The following is a 13,991-nucleotide window of genomic DNA, read 5'->3' on the forward strand; positions in this document are numbered from 1 at the left end:
GGGTCAGGACTTCAGTGGAGGAAGTAATTGCAGATATCATGGAAGCAGCAAGAGAACTAGAATTAGAAGTGGAGCCTGAAGATGTGGCTGAATTGCTGCACTCTCATGATAAAACTTTAACAGATGAGGAGTTGCTTCTTACGGATGAGCAAAGAAAGTGGTTTCTGGAGACTACTCCTGGTGAAGATGCTGTGAAGAGTGTTGAAAAGACAACAAAGGATTTATAATATTACATAAATGTTGTTAATAGAGAAGTAGCAGGGTTTGAGAGGACTGACTCCAATTTTGAAAGAAGTTATACTGTGTGTAAAATGCTATGAAGCATCTTATGCTACAGAGAAATTGTTCGTGAGAGGAAGACATAATGTGGCAAACTTCAGTGTTGTTTTATTTTAAGAAATTGCCACAGCCACCCCAACCTTCAGCAGCCACCACCCTGATCAGTCAGCAGCCACCAACATCGGGGCAAGACCCTCCACGAGCAAGAAGATTATGACTCAAAAAAGGCTCCGATGATGGTTAGCGTTTTTTTTAAGCAATAAATTATTTTTAAATTCAAGTATGTACATTGTTTTTTAGACATAATGTTATTGCACATTTAGTAGACTACAGTAGAGTGTAAACAACTTCCACGTGCCTGGGGAAACCCAAAAATATGTGTGACTCACTTCATTACTTCATTGTGATATTCGTTTGACTATGGAGCTCTGCAACCCAACTGCACTATCTTCGAGATCTGACTATAAATTAAATTGTGGACTTGACACTGTGGTTTACTGTACACTATGTTGCCAAGTCTCTCAGACTTCTGGGCTGGGCCCCTCAATGGCCAGCATTCTCCTGCTCGTAGCCCCAGGGAGAAGTGAGACTGAAGGTTGGGAATCAGAAAGTGAGAACTGGAGTCTAACCATTAGTTGTGATGCCCCAGGCAGTCACACTGCAGGTGAAAGCCAAGAAGTCTTCTTTTGTCAAGAATGAAGGGAAGGAACCCCCTCTGGAAAAATATGGCAGCTGTAGAATTGATGGGAAAGCCAGGAGTCAGTAATATTAATAGCAATTGCTTCAGAACGAGGGCACTGAACAGGTGAAAGAAACTCCCATTTATGAGTTAAGCATTTGACATCCCAGGAACAGGGATAGATCCGGAAACTTCTAATTCATGATCCTGGATTTTTGGCACGTTTCCCACAAATGCATATGCTCCTCCACCACTAGAGCTCAGCATCTATTCATTCATTCATTCATTCATTCATTCATTCATTCATTCATTCAACAACTACTACATGCCAAGTGAAGTTCTAGGTGCTGAGGATATGTTAGTGTTTTGTTGTTGCTTGCTTTGTTTTTCATTAAACCTGGACAAAGCTCATGAATTTACATTCTAAAGGGGAAGACAGACAACAAACAAGTAAAAAAATATAAAATGTGGGGATTTAAATAAACATAAATTAAACATAAACGGTGTAAGGAAGAGAAAATGTTTGGAGCTATCTATTATAAACTAGTCTGGCAGGGAAGGGTTCTCTGATGGATGACTTTTGATCAGACGACGATGGGAAGGAGCAAGCAACGATCTGGGGAAAGAGGATTCTAGGCAGAGGGAAAGACAAGTGCAAAAGCCCTGAAGCAGATACAGGAGGGACGTAGCAAGGAGGCTGGGGGTCCTCAGAGCAGAGAGACAAGGGGGAAGTGTGGGAGATGAGCTCAGACTCAGCAGGAAACAGAGAATGTAGGATTTAGATGGCAGGAAGCTTGACTTGTATGCTGAGATGAAAAATCTCACTTCTCACTGATGGTATCATTTTGATAGAATCATTTCATCCCAGATGAAGGCCAGAATTTTTGGTCCTCAAAGGAACAGTCCATCAGTGCTGAAATGGAGACAATAAAGAGGAGGGTACTTTGCAGAAGAGGTTGTGTTTACATGCTTTCAAATTTTAAACATAATTCCTACCCAATAGAGGTCTGCTTTAAAACACAAAAGGATAGCTGTCCATCAACCCCTCTCGGCTGTGGGATGGAGAATGTGGAGGAATTGACATAGAGAATTCAAAATAAGCAGGGGACATTTGACTAATGCCTGATAAAATCATTTAGAAAGAGCAACTATAAAAATTATTTGTGTCCATGGCTGGGTAATGGAAAAGGGAGGCAAGAGCCCAATGGTTGGCCTGGGAAAGCCACATCCATACAGCAGTTCCTCGAATAATGTTGATTCTTTCAACATTGTTTTGTTATAATGTTGATGAGGAAAAAAGAAAATCGATTCCTCAGCACTGTCTGCGTGGAGTTTGCAGGTTTTCCCCATGTGTGCATGGGATTTTCTCAGGGGATTTTGGTTTCCTCCCATATCACAAAGATATGCAAGTTAGGTTGATTGGCATGTCTACATTGTCCTACTCTGCGTGAGTGTGGGGGTGTCCAAGGGGCCCTGAGATGGAACGGTGTCCTGTCCAGGGTAGGTCCTGCCTTGCACCCTGAGCTTCCAGGATAGGCTTGGGCTGTGTCTGACACATAACTGGAATCAGAGGGCAGGAAAAATCAGTACCTTACTTGTTTTTATTCATCTTTCTTAAATGTACGAGGTCTGACAATTAAGTATGCAAACTCATCTTAGAGGAAGTGCTCCATACCTCACTGCTAAATATCGCGATGGTCACCTTCGAAGTACTCCCCTTGGGAAGCTATGCACCAATGCTAGTACCTAGTCTGCCCTTCAAAGCAATTTTGGAACTCTTTTTCTGGAATGGCCATCATTCTAGGACATTGTATTACCCTTGATGTCCTGAATGTTATCAAAATGTCTTCCTTTCAATATTTCCTTTATCTTCAGATAAAGAAAGAAGTCATTGGGGGCTAGATCACGTGAGTAGGGAGGGTGTGCCAATACAGTTATTTGTTTATTGGCTAAAAAAGTCCCTCACAGACAGTGCGGGGTGAGCTGGTCCATTGTTGTGATGGAAGAGCCATGAATTGTGAAAAGTTCAGGTCTCCTAACTTTTTCATGCAGCCTTTTCAGCACTTCCAAATAGTAAACTTGGTTACTGTTTGTTCAGTTGGTACAAATTCATAATGAATAATCCCTCTGGTATCAAAAAAGGTTAGCAACATCGTTGCAACAAGTTCATGAACTTAATTGTCAGACCTCATATGTGTAGCTCACATTTATTTCAGTGTTTAATATTAGACGTGTTTGGAGTCTTTATTTAGAAGTTTGGTGATGTTTTTGTGACCAAAAATAAGCTGGAAGGACTCTAGTTAATATCATCAATTTGCCTAGGGTAAAACTGGTTTTGTTATATGTCGTTTTGCTTGAAGTCACAGTTACCAAGAACCTATAGATGACATTAAGTGAGGAGGGCGTGTATTAAAAACTTCCCAGAAATGGTCCACAAAGTGGATAAGCCACGTGTGAGTAGCAGGTGACTGAAACACAACAACAGTAAGATGGCAGTTGAGATGAAACAAACTCCAGAACGTAGGAAGTGATTGTAAGAAGAAAACAATTAGCTTGTGCCTCCTGAAATAGGCAGATGTCTAGGAAACTATCAGTACAACGACTTGGAGAGTCTCACATGGCAGGCTATAGCTGTCTCCTCCTCATTATACTCCCTGGTGTACAAACCTATCCTCTAGATTGTTGATGAGAAACAACGTTGCCTCTTAACACCTCAGGATCCTCCCCATACTGTGCCCTTGACGGGGAGGAACCCGTGGTATCATGATATCCTTGGACCTTTGACCGTCCCCGCGGCCAGTGGGTGCAGTCCTACCACATGGACACCTCTACTGTCGTCATTCTCAGCCCGGAAACACAGGCGCCACGTCTGCAGAGCCCACACCCTGGAATCAGGCTGCCCACATCTAGGTCTTGCACTGCATCCTCGCTCTCTATTTGCTGGTTGGACCCGGATGTACCTAGATGGCCTCATTCATAACATAAGAGGAAATAATAGGGTTCTTGTACGAGTTCAGTGTAAATGCATGCACACCATAGTGCCTGCTACAGAGTTTGTTAATCAGTGTTCGTTATTCATATCATGAGTGATACCGGCCTATCATTCTCTTATTTGTCTTTAATTCCTTCTTTCCCTTTTTTCTTTTCTAATTCTTCCTCCTCAGATTTCTTATGTGTTTCTTCTTTTTCCTCATTAGCAACATTAATTCTCATCATGTTGTTATTATTAATTATTATTATTAGTATTATTATTATTATATCCCAAGAACAGGCTGTAGACCCACTTGATTTGGTAAAAACTATGGGATGGTAAGGAGTGTGACCCAGGCAAGGTCAATGTTCATACTTTAGAGGTGATGCAAAGGCTGAACACACCTTTTTATAACCCCTCACCCGGAAGGGAGGTGGGTGGAGACAGGGGCAAGAGAAGGGGTGTTGTGAAAGAGGAGGAAGGAGGGGAGCATGGGCAGAGAAGGTGAAGAGCCACAGAAAGTCCTCGGGGGGACATACCCGCACCGTAAGTGACAGAACCATGCAATTATTTCCCGAGAGTTTTATCTTCTTATGATGGGGAGAATTTGTCATTGATTATAACCACTGTGCTGGTTAACCCTATAGTGTAAGTGCGTGCTTTGGGAAGGCCTGCTTTTGTATGAATGAGACCCTTCCATAGGTCATCAGAAAGGCTGGTAAGGTGTAAAAATGGAGTGGGAAGTGGATACCAAGAGAAAAACTGAAGCTCTAGGCAAATGGGATGAACAAGGTATCGGATACAGTATCAGCTAGTGGGCTGTAACTGGTAAGATGAAATGCTGTAACTCAGACGAGGAAAGTCAGAAAATGCTGTACTTTTTGAGGAGCAGTCACGTCATCTTCACCATGACAAGTTACTGCGTGTCTGGCTGGCAGTAGGTTTTAAAGTGCTGGAATGGCATCACTAAGAGTGAAAAAAATCCTAATTTTTGTTTTCAGGTGACACCAGGGACCGCAGAGAAAGAAGTTTTCTTTAAGAGCTGGGGAGATGAGTCTGAGACCCAGAAAGACAAAACTGAGCCATGACCTGGAGATGAGCGGTGCAGGCCGGGAATCTCACTTGTGTTCTCCCACTGAGCTCTGACCGGCTTCCTCTGTCTCAGGAGAAGAGCGTGAGCCTTCACCTCACTCCCTCCAAGCCTGTGTCCTGTGACCCAGCCCACAACAGAGAGTTTGAGTTGTGCCGCATCTGTCTGTGTGAACTGGGGCAAATTGCTCATCCCTTTAAGGACTCAGTTTCCTGATCTGTACAACCGGTGATGGAAGAATGACTTCGGATCAGGTTAGTGTTTTTAAACAGAATCCTTTGGAAGCATATTCAACGACAAAGGTATGAACGGGCAGGGTGGGTGGGCAAAGGTGGTTTCTCATCGTTCATCACATCCACCCCTGCCTTATCCAGAACAGCTCTCTTTCTTACGTGAATTATGGGGTTGCGTGACAGAGTGATATTAGATCTGAAAAGGGGCGTCAAGGCTAAGGTTGGAAACCCACTGGCTTTGGTGAATTCTTGGATTGCTTCTGCCTCTTATTTTCTCATGAGGTGAGATGAGAGCTTGTTGAGGGGAAGACATTACAGACAAAGGGTCCAAATAGAAGTATGTTGGAAAAATGATTGTGCCAAGGATACAAGGACTTTGGCTGGGGGAACACTCAGGTCTTAGGAGGCGGGCTCTGGAAAGTTCTGTGCCCCAGGGGGAGGAGCTGTTTCCTCCCGCCTCCTTCATAATTGCTGACTCTCTCTCTAATGCAAAATTAATCCTTCTTACTTCAGATTAGGACCAGTTTGCACACCCATTTCTTTTTAAAGGGTGTGTTGTGTAGTCTGTAATTTGTATCCCCAAAAATAGTATGCTGAGAGTCGGTACTGCTAATTGCCCTAATTGAGGTACACACCACCAGGACAGTTCCTACAAGCATCCAGCTGTCTTTGCCTCCAGCTGATACCCGACGTTTACATAGTAGTGTGTTGTTATGAACAGGTTTGCATGAATGAAATTGCTGTGATTCAAAACATGTGGATTCTAGAAATATTGTAAATATGATAGAAACTCTTCCTGTGCTTGCATAGAGCATAACAATCCAGGGAACCGAGCAGTCTGTACCCTTTGTCGTGGCGCGCGACTTGGTTCTGAAACTGTGCTTCATGTATTAGCTGATTCTGAGGTTGCCTGATTCACGCTGAGGTGAACAGAATCTATACTTTCAGAGCCCTGTCACTCTGGTTGGTATGGCCCGAACAATGAAGAGGGAGAAGATCTGGGACTTCATTCCGTTTATAGAGTGGGTTGTACGGCTATTTGGTTCCTTTGCGACATTTACTAAATGTTAATGAGTGCCCGACTTTGCTTTGAGGCCTGTTTCTGAGAGAACCTGGGAGCCAAGTTTTGGGGGCAGTAACTAAGACCTTTACTACTCAAAATGTGGTGTACCTGACCAACAGCACAGGTATTACCTGGGATTTTAGCAATACAGAATCGGACGCACCCCAGAACTCCTGAATCAAAATCCATGTTTTAATACAATCCCAGACAACTCATGGGCATGTCAAAGGTTGAGTTCGATTACAGACTTCATCTGCCTCTTCTTTCCATGGTTATCGATAACAAAAACACTCCAATAATTGTGATGAGATTAGCTTAGGCCAGTTTGCAGCAGAAAACAAGAAAGAGAATTCCCAGGGATATTATGCTATGTGCTTTTGGGAAGAGTTTGGAAAGAAGGGGAAAAGAGAAGCAGGGAAGGCAGTGAAACTTCACAGAGGTTGCAGACTCAGCTACTATACTTGCGTGGACAAGGCCACGAAGGGAAACACGCAAAGTGGGAGTGATGAGAGCTCCTGGGAATGAGAATTCATGCCTCTTTCAAAAACAGCTACCATAACTCAGCTTGCCACATAGGAATGTAGGCCCATTCACAGTCAGACCTTCTGACTTTTTCAGAAGCCCAGAATATACATTTTAATGGAAAATTCTCTGATTTTTATTCAGTGAGGCCCAGAAGACTAAATCTAATTCTGTCAGCTAATAACGGCTGAGCTGACTCAGTCACCAACTCCTCAAAAGGGCCTGTGGCAAGTCACTTCTCTCTGTTCATCTATTTGTGCATTCTTTTCATGGGTTATTATTAGGGAACATGTAATTTCCCAAATCCATTAGAATAATGATATGCTTGGGAGACCTGAGCCAAAGGCTCTGCGAATTCGTTGCTGATTTCAGTTGGAGATCATATCTTTGGGTAGCTGGCCACCTGCAGCTTTCCAGTGGGGTCCTGATTTTCAGAGGATGAATCCAGAGGTTTGGAAAACACAGTACTTATCCATTCCTTGCGATCTGAACAGGTGGCTACTATAAGCTTCTCAGTTTGGTGACACACAACTGAGTTCCAAGTTGAGGTGGTTGATTAGTAGAGTTTCATTTCTCTAGGGCGACACAGGGCATGGGGAGTGAGCAGTGGTAGAGGTGGCAGGACTCACCTCTCCTAGGTGAAGGCAGTGAATGGCTTCCCTGGGGCAGTGCCTCAGAATTGAATGATTCTCAGGGTGTTGTCTAAAGACCACCTGCATTACAATTACTGGGAGTGCATTTTTAAAATGCAGAATCCCAGGTATGATTATAAAGCTACTAAATAAAAAATACAGGGAGTAAAGCCATGAAAAAAGCACTTTTAACAGATACCCCAGATCATTTTTATGTCTATTAAAATCGTAGAGCTGTAGCATTTCAATGAGATGCTGTTAGGTAGATAGTAACTGATGGCTCTCCATTTCTACTGAACTAGAGAGGAAAAGAAATGCACTTAATTTGCTACGAAAAGAATTAGAGTGTGTTGAAAGTGACAATGGGAATGAGAAGCTTGAATGATGGTATCGACCCACGGAGAGAGCGCGTCTGAATTAGGGCAGGTATCTATGGTGTGCTGTAAGATAGTTCTCTGGGGGGAAATACTCCGATTTGTAGTGTTTTCCTATTTCTGTGGTGCAAATACTCCTACCATGGCCGACTTCTTGCCACCCATGTGTCATCACTGCATGCAAAGTTGGGAAGGGATCTGAAGAATTGGCTCTTAGGAGCCTGTCCCCGCTGGCTCCAGCTCACCACAGACAGTGCCTCACGAAGTCGTTCCAGAGGGAAGTTTTAGTGCAGGGAACAATGGTAACGCTACACAAATGAATAACATAATTTTTAACCAACTGCAAAATTATACCAAATCTCAGTGTAGTGCTCCAGATCGCTGGGTTGGACGAGGTTGGAAGGCTTCTTGACCTAAATGAAGTCAAATTCCAGACCTGAGCTCCTCAAAATGTCCATATGAATCATCTGTGGATTTTGCTAAAATGCAGGTTCTGGTTCGGTAGGCTCTGGGCATAGTACCCAGATATGCTGTTTCTAACAACCTCTTAAGTAAGGCTGTCGATGCTTCTCCATGAACCACACCTTGAGAACCTCAGCCTAGAGTCGGAGTACGTTGACTCACTTTGCTCCTTTCTGTTGAACACTAGCCAAAGCCTCAAAACTTACTATGCCAAGAGCTTGAAAAACCACATTCTACGGAGCACCAGGGAAAATGGAGACAGAGAGCTCCAAACAGGAGAACAATTGTCCTGGTATTTGGCCAACCAGTCCCACAGTGTTGTTCCTCAGGAATGGAGTAACTGGGATGAGAGGAAAGGCTTCTTTTGCCTAGAGACCAAATCAAAGGGCAAATTCCCTGCCTGAGTGGGTGACTGAAAATGGGGATCGTTAGCAAAAGCTGACCCTGAAATCTGTTTTACTGGATATGATTACAGACATGACAAATTTATTGCCCATCACAGACATGATAAATCAATTGTGCACAGAGGCCTTGTGGGACTTGGGATGACCCGGGACATCCATTGAAATTAGGGGTTCTGCCTGATGTCCCTCTTTTAGATGTACCACTTGAAGGTTCCCCAGAAAGCCAACCTTGTTTGTGAAATCATATATCTCTCCTCCCACTGTCTCAACAATGACAGAGTGTCTTTAGTGTTGGGGGGGGGGGCGTTGTTAAGCATTGTGCTACAGGTTTCATTGGCTTTTTCTCTAAATCCCACACCAGTCTTGCAGAGTGGGTATTATTGTCCCCATTCTCAAGTGAGAGACTGAGGCTTAATGAGATGATATAACGTATAGAATGTCAAGGTACAACTGAGTTGTAGAGTCAAAATTTCAAAAGTCAAAATTCAAAAGCCTGTTCTGCATTTTCTGTCTATATATGCCCTTTTTGCTTCTTATCTGCAGAATTTTGAGAATAAGGATTATGCCTTCTCTCTTTTCTCTGTGTCGTCATGGAGTACCCAAGTAGGGTTACATGTCTGTGTGTGTGTGTGCACGTGTTTAGACACACAAAAAGTCTACATGTGATGCTTTGTTTCTTCGGGGCTTTGGGGGAGTGGCAACTGTGCAAACAAATAAAAATTTTAAATTCACATTATTCATATATTTATATGTTCCTACAGGTCAAAGTATTGCAAATAATTCCAATACAATTTTATAATTATTGCATAGAATTTCCAATATGCAACTGATAGCATCCACTAAAGATGTGGTATGGTACGAGACCACCTCCGGACCACTCAGAGAGAAACCAACAAACCCAATATCAGAATGTTAGAGAAGTTTCATACATGGCAATGGGTACAGGACAAAAGGACATTTAAAAGTCTGGCAAGTGTCTTAACTTAGTGACAGATCTGAGTCTAGCCAGGTATGAGATGCACTTCTCAGATCCACACCCCTCTCTAGACCCCAGGGGTGAGGGTTCGACTCAGGCAAGTCCTGGATGACTTTCTGTGGCTCAGGGGAAGTCTTCTTGGCTCCCTAGAACCCTCAAACTCAAATGACACACGGGAAAGGGAGTCAGAATTCCCATGCTTGAAAAGGAATATCTCAGTTCCACAGCCACCAACAGCCTTCTTGGCAGCCTTTCACCTGCTCCTTTAAGAACAGGGCACTGATATTAGACATTGTGGGCTGCGACCACCTGGAGAAGGGCTTCTCTGTGTCTATTGCATGCTGCGGGGTGAAAGGTACATGCTCTCCAAAATGAGAGAAGCTTTCAACCTCAAACATTTGTGTGTCAGACATTGTGGATGTTGGCCCCGTTACTGTTCTCTTCCTTCCTGGCAAAGCCAGCTTCTGATGACAGTGGCTAAAATGCCATCTACTTACTTGGCCAGTGTCCCTTATGGCTACCGGTGTCCATGGGATCCATTTCTGCCAAACTGGGTTTAATGAGAAGCCTGTCAAGGAGCCCTGAGTAAAATTGTATTTTCCTGATGAAAAGGGAAGCTACTGCAAGAAAAGTCCCAACTCCCTCTGTCTTGTTTGTGACCTCGATGGTGTAAAAAAGTGATGTCTGGAACTGTAGCCGACCTAGACTTCCAGGTTCCTTGTTCTGGGTAATAACTTATACAGTTTTTGCTTAATCCATTTTTAAGTGTTCTGTTACTTGCCCTTCAAAGAATCGTAACGAATACACAAGTTACGTAATCTCTCTAAGTCTAAACATGCTCATCTAAAAAGTGATGCTAACACCACCTAGAACAGAGAGTTTGGGATAATTAAATAATTGGATCTGTGTAGGTCACCTGACATAATGCTGCCTTAAAGTAGGTACTCAATATATTTTAGTTAAATGTGGAAAAAAAAATCGGGAGTGTGAAGCACGACTGTTGGCTGAATGTGAATATTGCCACAGCTATTAGATGAATTTTTTAATGTAGTGTTCTACATCATTACTTTATATATAAATATCATGTGTGTATAATAACACACTTATATGTTTTTATACATAACCTACATTTATATATATTTTTTCCTCCTACCATCTTGTTCAGTGCTTTGTTAGGGAGCCGACGATTTTTCCCTTTCTCTGGGGAAGGGAGGTTTATCAGGGTAGAGTTTAAGGCTCAGAAAAGCATCTGTTTACTTACAATTGTGCTCCATTTAGGAACTCTCTCTATATCTGTCTGGGCTGGTTTAAGCCTCATTGCATCAGATTTTCCTGGTACCATTTTCCAAGCTTTTATGAGCTTCAGCAGACCACAGGCTTCCCCAGAACCTTGGACAGGATGCTCATTTGATCTAATATGAAAATATTGTGAAACCCATTTTCTCCCCAAATTGGGGAAATGCGCTGGCTGGTAAAGCTGTCTCTTCTTTGTTTCCCTTCTCTTTGTCCCTTCAGAAGTGGCTGCCCTCACAGACTCTTGGGTGGTTGCTGAAATCAGCTTTATTTTTCTGCTTCTTAGAAAGTAATCAACTCATCTCTGAAAACCATCTTCCATTGTCAGGCCAACAATGGCTCCTGCAAACTCCTCTCTGTCTTCGAGTGGAATTGAAAAGACATTGGTCTCTTCCAATTCTAAAGGGACAGAAAGCAGCTGAGTCTTAGCGCTACAGGGTATGAGCTAAGTACTCTTGTATCTTCCTTCGTTCTCAAGAAAGTATACAAAATGGCCCTTCCTCACCAGGAAATTATCCAGAGGGGTAGAATTGACAACTTCTTGTATTTTCCTCTTATCTACTTTTGTGCAGTACACTGCACTTCAGGATGCAGAGACCCATTTCTCTGGTAAAGTGGCTGTGATGGCAGGTCTGGCATAGGCTGGTACTGGACTGGGCATGATGCCGGGGAAGAGAGGCCTGGTACATATACCCACATTTGTCAGGCAGACTGAGATCATATGATTGTAAGATCTCACTACATCCAGAACCCAAACATTGCTCAAAATACAGTGTCATAAGTAGTGTGAACTCCTGGAGGCAGGGACTCAATATTTACTTTCCAGAACATTCTGGAATATACCTAGTCAAGCACAACTGTTCTTTCATGAGTGGCAGTGAAGCCACTAGCTGTATGTCCCAGGAGCAAGTTATTTCACCTCAGTTTCCTCACTTGTAAAACAAGGGTCTTAATAAAACTCACCTCATAGTAGTGTCTGTAAGGGTTAGGTAAGATCGTGGATATAAACCACATGGCATAGAAGTCAATAAATGTTATGCATTATTTTTATAAATTCCTTATATCTCCTTGTGAGTCACTCATTTCTTCAAGACATATTTATTGAACGCCTATTATGTGCCAGGAACTATTCCTATAGCAGGAAATATTCCCGTCCTGCTGATGTTCCGAATGCTCCATTCACCTTGAAAGATGTGTGGCCTGCAAGCCCCCTCCCTAGTCAGCTCTCCATCTGCTCCCAGCAGCTGCTGTTTCATCAGCAGTTTCCTCCAGAAAGTCCTGCCCTGGTGAGGAAGGCAGGCCGTTCCCTACAGGAGGCAAAATCCCTTCTAACTTTTGTGCTCTGTTGCCAACCCTGGCTTGGGAAAGCATTGCACAGGCTGCTGAGAGCCCTTGGAGCACAGGTCTTGCTGGATTTTTACCCAGCAGGCCACATCTCACACCAAGAGGCGCTGTGCTCAGCCAGGGGATTGCTTTGTTTGATTTACTAGAGGCATTTAGAGCCCTCATATGGAAACGCCTTGAGTTTGCCTGGTGGCATCTGAGCAAGTATGCGGGGGAGGGCAGGGGAGGCAAAAAAATGTATACACATGACTTGTGTCTTGTGTTCATTCATCTTTTGTTATCAGTATATATTGAGTATTACCATTTTAATACAATTTTCCTTTCTTAAAATGTGTGTACATTTTTTGGCACCCTCTGTATGGAACGGGAGACGAGGAAAACTGATGAAAGAAAGTGCAAAGGTGATCTGGCGGCAGGAAACATGAAGGAAGATGACGTTAGCTCTCTATCTTCAGATATTATGTTCTTTCCCCTTTACATGACCTGACCTGTTCAGAAAAGTTCTCGATGACACTGCAGAAGGAGAAAATAAGATGAGGAGTTCTGTATCTGCGTCTGTGACAAAAGCAAGCAAGCAAATAAACCAAAACACCAAAAACACCAAAAAAAACAAAAAACAAAAAAAACCCCAACACAAGAAAACAAGCAGAATATCTTTCTTATTTTCTGAGGAGCCATGGTTTTAGTGGTGCCGGTCGCCCCATTACACCAGAAGGGAAAATAGTGGTGAGGGTGACAGGTGTACTTAGCATTTCCCAAGCACTTGGACCAACCAGGCCCCAGCTAAGTGCTGGATAAATACTGCTGTCACGTTTCATTTCATTTTTTTTAGGGTAAGGGTTCCTCTGATTGCTCGGAGGAGTTTAAGGTCTGAAGAGTGTACCTCTTCCAAAGGCATTAGTATTTTAACAGCACACACATCTGTCTATGTCATACCCATGTTTTTGACTCCTCTAGTCAGGATACTGGTGAATAATGAAACAGACTGAGAACTGAACCACGTTCAGCTACTTTGTAGCTCAGAGGCCTTGGGCAAGTGATTTAACCTCTCTGGGCTCCCTTCCGTTTCCTGGTCTGTAAAGTGGGAGCAATAATATTTTTTATTTCATGAACTTATGCGGATTAAATGAGTTATTACCTGTAGGAAAGGGCCTGGCACACAAAATCTGTTATTTTTATTGATTCTCTATGATTTCTTCACGAAGGAAAAATATAGTCTTTGCTTTCAGTACTCACCCCTTTCCTGGAATGTATTAGGATGGTGCAAAAGTAATTGTGGTTTTCACACTTTTTAACCTTTTAAACTGCAACTACTTTTGCACCAACCTGATACTTAAGGTTTCTGATCTGTGAAAAGGGAAAAACAATATCTAGAGATCGGACTATTAGGTATGCGAACTCATCCTAGAAAAAGTGCTGTAAATCTCCTTGCTGAATATCACTACAGTCACCTTCAAAGTACTCCCCTTGGGAAGCTATGCACTGATGCCAGCACCTACTCCACCCATCAAAGCAATTCTGGAACTCTTTTTCTGGAATGGCCATCAGAGCCGTCATCATATTACACTTGATGTCCTGAATGTCATCAAAATGTGTTCTTTTCAATATTTCCTTTTTTTGCAGTAAAGAAAGAAGTCATTGGGGGCCCCATCAGGTGAGAAGGGAAAGT

Source organism: Rhinolophus hipposideros (genome assembly GCF_964194185.1).
Source record: "Rhinolophus hipposideros genome assembly, chromosome: 13".
Lineage (NCBI taxonomy): Eukaryota > Metazoa > Chordata > Mammalia > Chiroptera > Rhinolophidae > Rhinolophus > Rhinolophus hipposideros.